This window comes from Myotis myotis, unplaced genomic scaffold (assembly GCF_014108235.1).
Source record: "Myotis myotis isolate mMyoMyo1 unplaced genomic scaffold, mMyoMyo1.p scaffold_m19_p_1, whole genome shotgun sequence".
In the NCBI taxonomy this organism is placed as follows: Eukaryota; Metazoa; Chordata; class Mammalia; order Chiroptera; family Vespertilionidae; genus Myotis; species Myotis myotis.
Genome location: NW_023416313.1, coordinates 56,574,419 through 56,585,192, shown reverse-complemented (window position 1 = coordinate 56,585,192; position 10,774 = coordinate 56,574,419).

The following is a 10,774-nucleotide window of genomic DNA, read 5'->3' as shown; positions in this document are numbered from 1 at the left end:
ACCGAAAGGCGCGGGGCCACCTGCCTAGTGTTTGCGCCTCAGGTGCGGCGTGTCGGTGATTTTCACCCTTCGATCCTGAGATCTGCAGTATTAGTTAGGCCTCCCCTTCATTGCCATATAATCTGATAAAACCGACTGAAAGGATGTTTACTCTCTCTGTGAACCTCTGCCTCGACTTCCAGTGCTTTAAGCATGGTTGTTTCCTGTGGGAAAATGGTGCTAGTGCATAGGAAAAAGTATTTGTGTGTTTTTTGGTTCAGTAATGAGCACGGGTTTGGTGAGTGCCAACTGGCTATTATCGTCTGAAAACCGAACAATTAAAAAAGAAAAACAAGACCTTTTGCACTGAGATAGTGGCATACCTCCAGGGTTGGAATTATTTGATAGGAGGTTGAGGACAATTAGTTTTCAGCATCAGGCTTCATCACAAATAAACATCAAACAGAACCAAAAATGTATTGATTAATGAAAGAACTGGATGTACTAGTGCATAGGTATAGGAAAAAAATAAATCCAGCCGAAAAATAAAAAATAAAACTTGATCATGGGACTCTAAGCAGAGGAATTAGCTTGGTATGGTTTTTACATTTAAAAACACATAGTGCAGTAGACTGACTTGAGAACTCTTTGTACGTCGTTTTGAGCATCAGGGTTGCACGTTACACTCTGAACCATTCATTCTCAAGCAGCTAAAAATACAGTTCTAGTTTTTCCGAGTTGAAGTTGATTCGTGTAAAAAAATCGTTTCTAAATTTGAACTTGCTGAAGGAGATATGAATTAGAAAACATGATGTTCTGGCTGGTCTTGTATATCTGTTTTTTAAAAAAGTAAATGACACTGTACATTTCAATATTAGCTGGATTCTCGACTTTGAAGATTCTTAAATTACATTGCTCAACTTTGCAATTTTAAGAGAGTGCAGCAGGCATTCTTAATTTTATGCAAGTGCTTCAGAAGGTTCATTAATACTCAAATAATAGACAGAATACAGCATATACAGGCATCTCTCAGAAGTTTTGCAGGTTCGGTTCCAGACCATGGCATCAAAGCTAGTCACAATCTTTTTGCTGATGGAGAGCCTTGCCTTTAATTTGTAAACAAAACAAAACAAAACAAAAAACATCTGTGAAGTGCAATAAAGTGAAGTGTAAAAAAACCGAGGTATGCCTGTATATGCATTTTTTGGGGGTAAAAAATCCTTGGAGTCATCACATTCTCAAAAAGATCTGTCTCCACAAAAGATTACGAACTACTGGATATAGAATTAAAGAACTAATCTCTTATATTTGGAATGTTAAGATTTTTAGAGGGGATTAGATATGAGAATTTGTATCTTTTCAGCTATCCTATATAATAAAAGCCTAATATGCAAATTGACCAGATGGCAGAAAGACCAGCAGAATGACCAGTCGCTATGACACACACTGACCACCAGGGGGCAGGCACTCAACACAGGAGCTGCACCCAGCCCGCAGGCCCCAGGCCAGCCAAGGCGGGTGCCAATGGGCCCCCCCCCGCCCCCCATCACCCTGCTGGTCGCCCCACACATTGGTCCTGATCACTGGCCAGGCCTAGGGACCCTACCTGTGCACAAATTTTGTGCACCGGGCCTCTAGTCTATATATGTAAAAAGCTAAGCGACCATCCCACTGGCTGGTAGGTATGACTCACACTGACCACCAGGGCGCAGATGCTCAACGCAGGAGCTGCCGAGCTGTGGTGACTTGGCAGCTGCAGTTATCGGGTGACGCACCCAGAACCAGAGAGGAGGGAGTCCAATTCCGTGTTGTGTCACCCAAGAAGCGTCCTCTTGCAATCCAGAACCCCTTAGGGGATGTTGGCGAGCCATTTTTGCCTGATCCCCTCAGGCCAGGCTGAGGGACCCCACCTGCCAGAGGGACCCCTGCTCATTCCACAGATGCTTTTTGAGCCACAGCACCACCCCAGGTGCGACTGGCAGGGGAGGGACTGCGGGAGGTTGGCTCTAGGGTGTGTCTGGCCCGTCTTGCCCAGTCATGCTGGTCACCTTCTAATTAATTTCCTTTCAGTGTGCACGAATCCGTGCACCAGGGCACTAGTCTATAATGATAAAAGCGTAATATGCTAATTAGACCTGATAGCCAAACCACCTTCCAGGCGAAGCCGGGGCTGCGAGGGCTGAGCCCCTTGCACGAATTTCATGCATCGGGCTTCTAGTATCTAAGAAATGTTTGTTATTGACAGTTTGGCACATGGGAATTGTTTTTCATGCATTCTTATTGAAACCTTAGGAAAATGTTAATCCTACTTTCATAATGAAGAAATAGATCTGTAGAGACGCTTGTTCAAAGTCACACAGACACTGGTGGGCCAACATTTAAACCCAGACTGTCTAAAGTCAAAGCCAGTACTCCTAATAACAAGGAAGGCTACACTAAGTTTTGAGTTAATGATAGCATTTGCTTGATGTTAACATGAGTAACAGATGTTTTGTTAAAATTAAAAAGTGGATCTGAGATGATCAAGCACTCAGTATCATGGAATTTTGGAACTGTTGACTCCGAGTAGAAAGAGGCCTTAGGGATTAAACCTCTGTTGGTCATACTAGTCTGAAATCATACCCAAACTAGGGCCATTTCTACAGCATCCTTGGCAGGATCATTCAGGCTCTGGTTTTCATACTTTCTGTGATTATCAGCTCACTTTTTTTTTTTGACATTTTTAATTTTTTTCTGTTTATGTGAATTAAAATCTCCCTTCCTGATATTTCTACTGACAAATCCCAGTCCCTCCTGTGTATGTATGGAACATTTATTTTCCAGAAAAGAAATGAGGTAAATGACTCCTCTAATTGTTTTGTAGTCTCAGGTTTACTGCAGTATAATTTACTTATAATAAAAGTTTTGACAAATGTATAGAATTGGATAATCATCACCATAATATAAAACTTTTCATCCTGGCTGGTGCCATTTTTCAGGGGTTAGAGCTTCCACCCGTGCACTGAAAGGTCTCGGGTTTGATTCCTGGGTTGCGAGTTTCCCCCCCGCCCCTGGTCCTGGGACGTGTGGTAGGCAACCAATTAATATGTCTTTATGACATCCCTCTCCCTCTCCCTCTCCCTCTCCCTCTCCCTCTCCCTCTCCCTCTCCCCCCTCTTCCCCCTCTTCCTCCTCCCCCTCCCTCTCCATCTCCCTCTCCCTCTCCCCCCTCCCTTCTTACCTCCCCTCTTCTCCCCTTCCTACCTCCCTTCCGCTCTCTGAAAAGCAAGCAATGGAAAAAATATCCATGGGTGAGGAATAACAACAATAACAAAAAGTTATGAAACTTTCCCATCACACCAAAAAGTTCTTGTGGTGCTCGCCTGGCAACCATTAATTAATGAATGCCCCTATAATTTTGTCTTTTCTAGAATCCTATATAATAAAGAGGTAGTATGCAAATTAACCCTCACACCCTCACAAGATGGCTGCATACAACCAGGCTGGCTGGGGGGTTAGTGAGGGACGACCAAATGACTGAATAAGCAGGATGCGTGGGGCGACCAGGCTGGCAAGGTGGCCGAGAGGGGCAACCAGGCCTGCAGGGGGAGGAAGTTAGGGGTGACCAGGTAGGCAGGCAGGTGAGTGATTAGGAGCCAGCGGTCCAGGATTGTGAGAGGGATGTCCGACTGCCGGTTTAGGCTCAATCTGGCAGTCAGACATCCCCCAAGGGGTCCCAGATTGGAGAGGGTGCAGGCTGGGCTGAGGGTCCCTCCCCCTGTGCATGAATTTTGTGCACCAACCCTCTAGTATCATATAAAGGAGATCAGACAATATGTAGTGTTTTGTGTCTTCTTTCACTTAACATAATGCTTTTGATATTAAGTTGTTGCATGAATCAGTAGCTTGTTTGATGACCAAACCTTAGCTGATAAATATTGTAACAACTTGCCCTCTGACGTTAAAAAAAAAAAAATCCCTGATTTTTAGCATTTGCTAATTATTGCACTGTAAATACTCTAATCATGGCCTAAATTAAGCTATCTGAGTCAGCTGGCAAAATTTCTATAAATTTAACAGTGGGCTCTCACCAGTTGGTACCAGCCCACTATAACACACCACTGAGTGTGTTCCTTTGTATTGTTGAGTAGCATTCCATTATATCGTGGTATCACAATTTGTACATCTGTTCATGAATCAGACATTTGAATTCCCAGTTTTGGTCAATTATGAATAAAGCTGCTGTAAGCAAATAGGTACAGGTATATGTGAGGGCAAGATGTTTTCAGTTTTCTTGAGTTGTACCTAGGAGGCGGAGTAAGTGTATATTTATTAATATCAGTAATTTTATATTGTACTGCCAAACTGTTTTCCAAAATGACTATACCATTTTGCATTCCTACCAGTAGCAATATAAGAGAATTTCAGTTGTTCTGCATCCTTGTTAGCACTTAGTATTATCAGTTATTAAAATTATAGCCCACGATTTTCAGTCTTTTTCATCTCATGGCGCACGTAAGCTAATGAATAAAATTTTGTGACACACTAAAAATATATATATTTTGCTGATCTTATTAAAAAATAGGTATAATTTTGATTCATTCTCACAGGACAGCTATAGTTGTATTGGCTGTTGTCATTTTTTTATTTGACAATAAAAGAGGCCAGTTGCCCCTGACTAAACAGTCAGGTATTGTATGTTTTAAAAACTTTTGTGGCACACTAGTTGAAAATCATTTATATAGCCATTTGTTATATGTGTAATGGTCTTCTTTAATGCTTTTTCTTCTTATTATTTTTAGTAATATTTGAATCAACATAGGAAGTTTATGACAGACATTGCTAAAAATTATTTTTTGGCTTGGTCATCAGTGATGATCTCACTATGAAGGCTATGGCACGTAAAGGATGCTTCTTATTGTAGAATTGACTTTCATATTATTAGAATTACCTTTTTAAAAAAGAATTACTAGGGAATTCTAATAGTGTTAACATTTTAAGAATGTGGCTTTTTAAGAAAAGATATATAAAGCTTGTTTCTTTAAGAAAAATTTAGAATTAAAAAAAATTCTGAAATGCCTGGCTGGTGTGCCTCAGTGGTTGAGCATCAACCCATGAACCAGAAGGTCACAGTTTGCTACCCGGTCAGGGCACATGCCTGGGTTTCGGGCTCCACCCCCAGTGGGGAGCATGCAGGAAGCAGCCGATTAATGATTCTGTCTCATCATTGGTGTTGCTATCTTTTCCTCTCTCTGAAATCAATACAAAATATTTTTAAAAATTCTCACAAATTATAAAGTATTTCTTCAACTACTACTACTTAGCTCTAGATTCACATATCCAACTGCTGATTTAGACATAGCCACTGAGATGTTCCATAGGCATGTCAACCTCAGCATGACCAAACCTTAGCTCATAATCTTTCCCCCCAAATGTCTTCTTTCCTGTCTTCTCAATTTGAGTAAATGCCCATATCATCTACACTGTGACTAGATGGAAGGCTGGCAGTCATCTTCCACTCCTTGATCTTCCTCAGTTTCCACATACAGGTAAACATCAGATCAGGTCCAGTTGCTTTTATCTTCTTAATGTTTCTCCTTTTCAACCCCCTCCTCCTCAGAGACCTTTCATTAAGTCCTGTGTTTCCCTAGTGATTTATTACAGTGGTCTTACAAATGCTCTCAACTCCATCTTCACCCCTTCTCACCAGTTCCCCTCATACCCTTTCCAAAATGAATTCTTCCTTTTTTAATTTTGAAAAATATAAAATTCTGATCTTTCCAATATGAATATTTTTCCTGCTGCTTAAAATATTTTAGTAGATACTACTTAAGTCATTATCAGAGAGTCATTAAAGTACTGGGTCTTGGTCTGTACAAAGCTCTGTATGGCCTGGCTTCAGCTTCTGACAGGCATTCTTTTCATTCTTTAGAAAAAAAGTTTGTGTGTCTGCTATCTGCTCTGCACAGTGCTAGCTGATGGAGTTACATCAAGGAGCTTAAATGCTGGTTGGTGGCGGGGGGACAGATAACAGATGTACACATTGTCAGTTGGTAATAAGTGCCGTGGAAAAACAAGGTTCGGTAAGGGAATTAAGGGAGTGTAGAGTCCTGAGGTGTGCATGGGGTTGCCATTTAGAGGGCTCTATGAGAAGGCTTCTTTGTTAAAGTGAGCAGAGGCTTGAAGCATTTGCAGGAGTAAGTTTTGGATCTGAGAGAAGGGTAGGTGCTGAGGCCCTGAGGCAGGAGGGAGGACAGCTAGGGGTTGGCTGGAGGAAGGTGAGAGCTGAGCTAGGGTGGTGGAGGTGCTGGCAGACCTTGGAGTACAGTCTAAGGACTTTGACTTCTGAACTTGGTGAGTTGAGCCTAGAGTGTGCCCTGGGCATGAGCAGAGGTGCATTCCTGTCTCCTACCTGAACTTTCTGAAGTATGCTACCCTATCCTGCCCCTGAGCTTTCCTGCTATGCAGAATACTACTTGGTTTGTCCCTACCCTGTGTTCCCTTAGCACCCTTTGTCATACCCCTACTTACTAGCTCTTTTGTTTGTTTGTCTCCTCTCCCCAGACTGAGCTCCAAAATTTTATTTTTAACTTCTGAATTCCTATTTCATTCAGTTAATGTCTGTTGAATTATGGAATTGCTGACAATGAAATTAATCACTGAAAACTGTTTAGGAGACAACCCAACAGTATTGTGTAATGACTGCTAGCTCCAATGGATGTGCATTCTGTCTTTTTTGCTGACTAGTGTATATTTAGGGCCAGGGCAATGAGCCCTGCATAATAGGTGCTCAGTAAATACCTAGTGTATGATTGAGTGCACATCTGTGTACCAGCTGCTGCTCTTCTGCTTCCCTTAAACACACGGACAAGCTTCCCCCAAATCCCTTAACATGTTTCCCTATGGCCTTATCCTGCCTCTAATTGCATGCTCAAGAAATGCCAAATACTTAGGAAATTCATCTATTCATCCTATCTAATAATAGAGAAACATGGTAATTAACCGTAACTTCGCTACCCTTCCCATTGGCTAATCAGCTAGATATGCAGATTAACTGCCAGCCAAGATGGCGGCCGGCAGCCAGGCAGCTGAAACGAATAGGAGGCTTGCTTGCTCCAGTGATGGAGGAAGCCAAGGTTTCCCGCCTGCCACTGCTTTCCTCTGAGCTTGCACTCTAAGAAACAATGTTGCAATTATAGAAGCTAAACAATCCCCAGAAACCTGCTTTCAGCTGTCAGAGCTGGAGAGAGCAGGACCGCAACAGTGTTACAATTATAGAACCCAAACAAACCCAGATACCTGCTTTCAGCAGCCGAGGTCTCAGAGCTGGAGCCGAGCCTCAGAGCTAAAGCCGGCTCTCAGCTCCAGTGACAGCCATAGAAGGTAAATAAATCCCAGAATTAAAAAAAAAAGAAAAAAAGGAGAGGTTGGGAGCTTCAGTCACCCGCCAGCCTGAAAACGGCCCTCAGCCCCTCACCCAGACTGGCCAGGCACCCCAGTGGGGACGCCCACCCTGAAGGGGGTGTGACCAGCTGCAAACAGCCATCATCCCCTCATCCAGGCTGGCCAGGCACCCAAGCAGGACCCCCACCCTGATCCGGGACACCCTTCAGGGCAAACCAGCCAGCCCCCACCCGTGCATCAGGCCTCTATCCTATATAGTAAAAGGGGAATATGAAAACTGAACCTAGCAGCAGAAAGACTGGGAATGACTGGTCACTATGACACACACTGACCACCCGGGGACAGACTCTCAATGCAGGAGCTGCCCTCTGGTGGTCAGGTTGCTCTCACATGGGAGGAGCTCTTCTCAGTCACAAGCCAGGCTGATGGCTGCCAGTACAGTGGTGGTGGTGGTGGGAGCCTCTCCTGCCTCCTCAGCAGCGCTAAGGATGTCCGACTGCAGTTTAGGCCTGCTCCCCGCTGTCAAGTGGACATCCCCAGAGGGATGTCTGATTGCCATCTTAGGCCCAATTCCCCGGGGAATGGGCCTAAGCCAGCAGGTGGTCATCCCCTGAGGAGTCCCAAACTGCGAGAGGGCACAGGCCGGGCTGAGGGACCCCCATCCTCTCCGCCTCCCCCCGAGTGCACAAATTTTTGTGCACCGGGCCTCTAGTTCATTATAAACAAATGTAATAATATAGTAATGTAGATAACTTCTCTTCAAGCTAAATAGATAGGGTTTATTGCACATATTGACTCATTCACATTTCTGTTTTCCTTTCATTGGTAGGAATTTTTTGAGGATAGTTTATTACTGGCTCCCACAATCATTAATAAATAAAACACTGATAGGTCTAGAATATCACTTCTATAAACAACTCAATGGGAGCCCTGCAGAGTGTGAAAAGTATAGTACCAGAAATAAAGTTGACAGTATTTCTCAGTGTGTTTCATTTGATTGAACAAGCAATTAAGGATGGCTTATTCATCTGACTTTACTTGTGCAGGCTTTTGTGTGTGTGTGTGTTTTTGTTTTGTTTTTTGGTTTTTGTTTTGTATGCTCACCACCATGTCTGTGTAATGTCAGACTCCAGCACACACTCTTGAATCTTGGAACACTAGATATCATCTTAAGCCTAGAAACCTGTAACTTCAAGTCCTTCAGTCCTTACATCTAAGGCTTCCATGTCTTGTCTGACCCCTGCATGGCTTTGAGCCTATAGGGCAGTGGTCGGCAAACTGCGGCTCGCGAGCCACATGCGGCTCTTTGGCCCCTTGAGTGTGGCTCTTCCTAAGCCTTAGGAATATCCTAATTAATTTAATAACAATGTACCTACCTATATAGTTTAAGTTTAAAAAATTTGGCTCTCAAAAGAAATTTCAATCGTTGTACTGTTGATATTTGGCTCTGTTGACTAATGAGTTTGCCAACCATTGCTATAGGGGATACCCTAAGTGTTGTATCTGCATAAGCTGAAAGACTTGAGCCAAAACATTTAAAGTAATGTCTGTTAGTAATATGAGTCATTTTCCCTCCATTTTTGGTTAACCAAAAATTATGTGCTTGGGTATAATACATAACAAATATTGGATTATTGATCTTCTATATGTTGTAATCCATAGTGACAAGCCTAGTGATGATGTGCCCTGTAGTTTTTTTAGTATATGAAATAGTTGTATATCCTGGCCCACTTAATGTGAATACTATTTGTATTTTGACCAATTACACTGTTGTTTTTTTGCTTTGTTTTGGATTTGGATTTTGTTGTTGCTGCTGCTGCTATTTTAATGATTATGTGTGAGTAGGGCCTTGATTTTGTTTCACTATTAGAATGGTCTTACTATTAAATTTGCACATCAGTTTTTTTCAGTCAAGGACAATTTTTAATGACTTAGGTTTAAGTTTTCTCCCATAAAGTTTAAAAATTTTTTTTGTCACTTTCAATATGTGTATAGTATATTAGTCTATGACGTGGCACAGTGTTAGTGCACCTAGTTATTTTAAGTTTAATATATCATTGCTTTGTGATATTCCACAAAAGAGCACAATGGGGATCAGGTGCTGCATTACCTGAGCAAGTTTGAGATTTAAGAATGTACCATGACCACTCTTCCATCATATACTAACCCAGTAGCAGATACTGCTACGCCTTGAGGAAACTGAGTCCCTGCGTAGAGAGCTACTGTCATTATGCATTTTGAGGTTGCTTAGATCAGTAACTTTAATCAACTAGTTCTATGTGAAGCCACAGGGACTTAAAGTACTACTGTAATTGTATTTTGGGGTTTAGAAGACTATTGAATGGGAAAAAAAATACAACTAAGTATGATTGGCTTTCTTTTTTTTAATGTATGGCCTAATTTCTTAAAGGTGTTCATTAGTTCTGCCTATAAAAGACAAGATCCTATTTATAGTGACACTTTCAGAGACCCAGAAATTGAGATTTGAAATCTTGCCCTAGCTGGTTGCTCAATGGTTAGAGCATCAGCCCGCGGACTGAAGGGTCCCTGGTTCAGTTCCAGTCAAGGGCACATACCTTGGTTGCAGGCTCCATCCCAGGCCCTGGTCAAGGCGTGTGTGGGGGCAACCAATCTGTGTGTCTCTCATATTGATTTTCTCTCTGTTTTCTCTCCCGTCTACTCTCTCTAAAAAGATCAATGGGGAAATGTCCTCAGGTCAGGATTAACAACGAGAGAGAGAGAGAGAGAGAGAGAGAGAGAGAGAGAGAGAGAGAGAGAGAGAGAGAGAGAGAGAGAGAAAGAAAATGAGATTTGAATTGTTATTGTATCCCTGCTGCTAGAGAGTTTTGTTACTTTGAGCAGGTCACCTATCCTGTCTGGCCTCTGGTTCTTCATCTGTTGGCAGTCCTTTCCACACCAGGTTCCTTAGATAAGAGTGATAATTGCTTTCTGACACTAATTCTTTTAATTTTCCTCAGTTTCTTAAGCCCTTGGTACTTATGTTGTGAGAGGGATGCAGGGTAATTTTTGACATGTGTAATAGATGAATCCACTACATTTTAAAGCAGTGGTTCTCAACCTTCTGGCCCTTTAAATACAGTTCCTCATGTTGTGACCCAACCATTAAATTATTTTTGTTGCTACTTCATAACTGTAATGTTGCTACTGTTACGAATCATAATGTAAATATCTGATATGCAGGATGGTCTTAGGCGATACCTGTGAAAGAGTCGTTCGACCGCCAAAGGGGTTGCGACCCACAGGTTGAGAACCACTGTTTTAAAGTATCAGGTCCAGCTTTCTCTTCCTGTATAATGTTTCTTCCTATCTTGTTTCACTCTGTTCTCCAGCCAGTATGGATTTAAAGGAGGCCAATTAATTTAATATCAGCCTAAGAAAAATAGAAATCTGT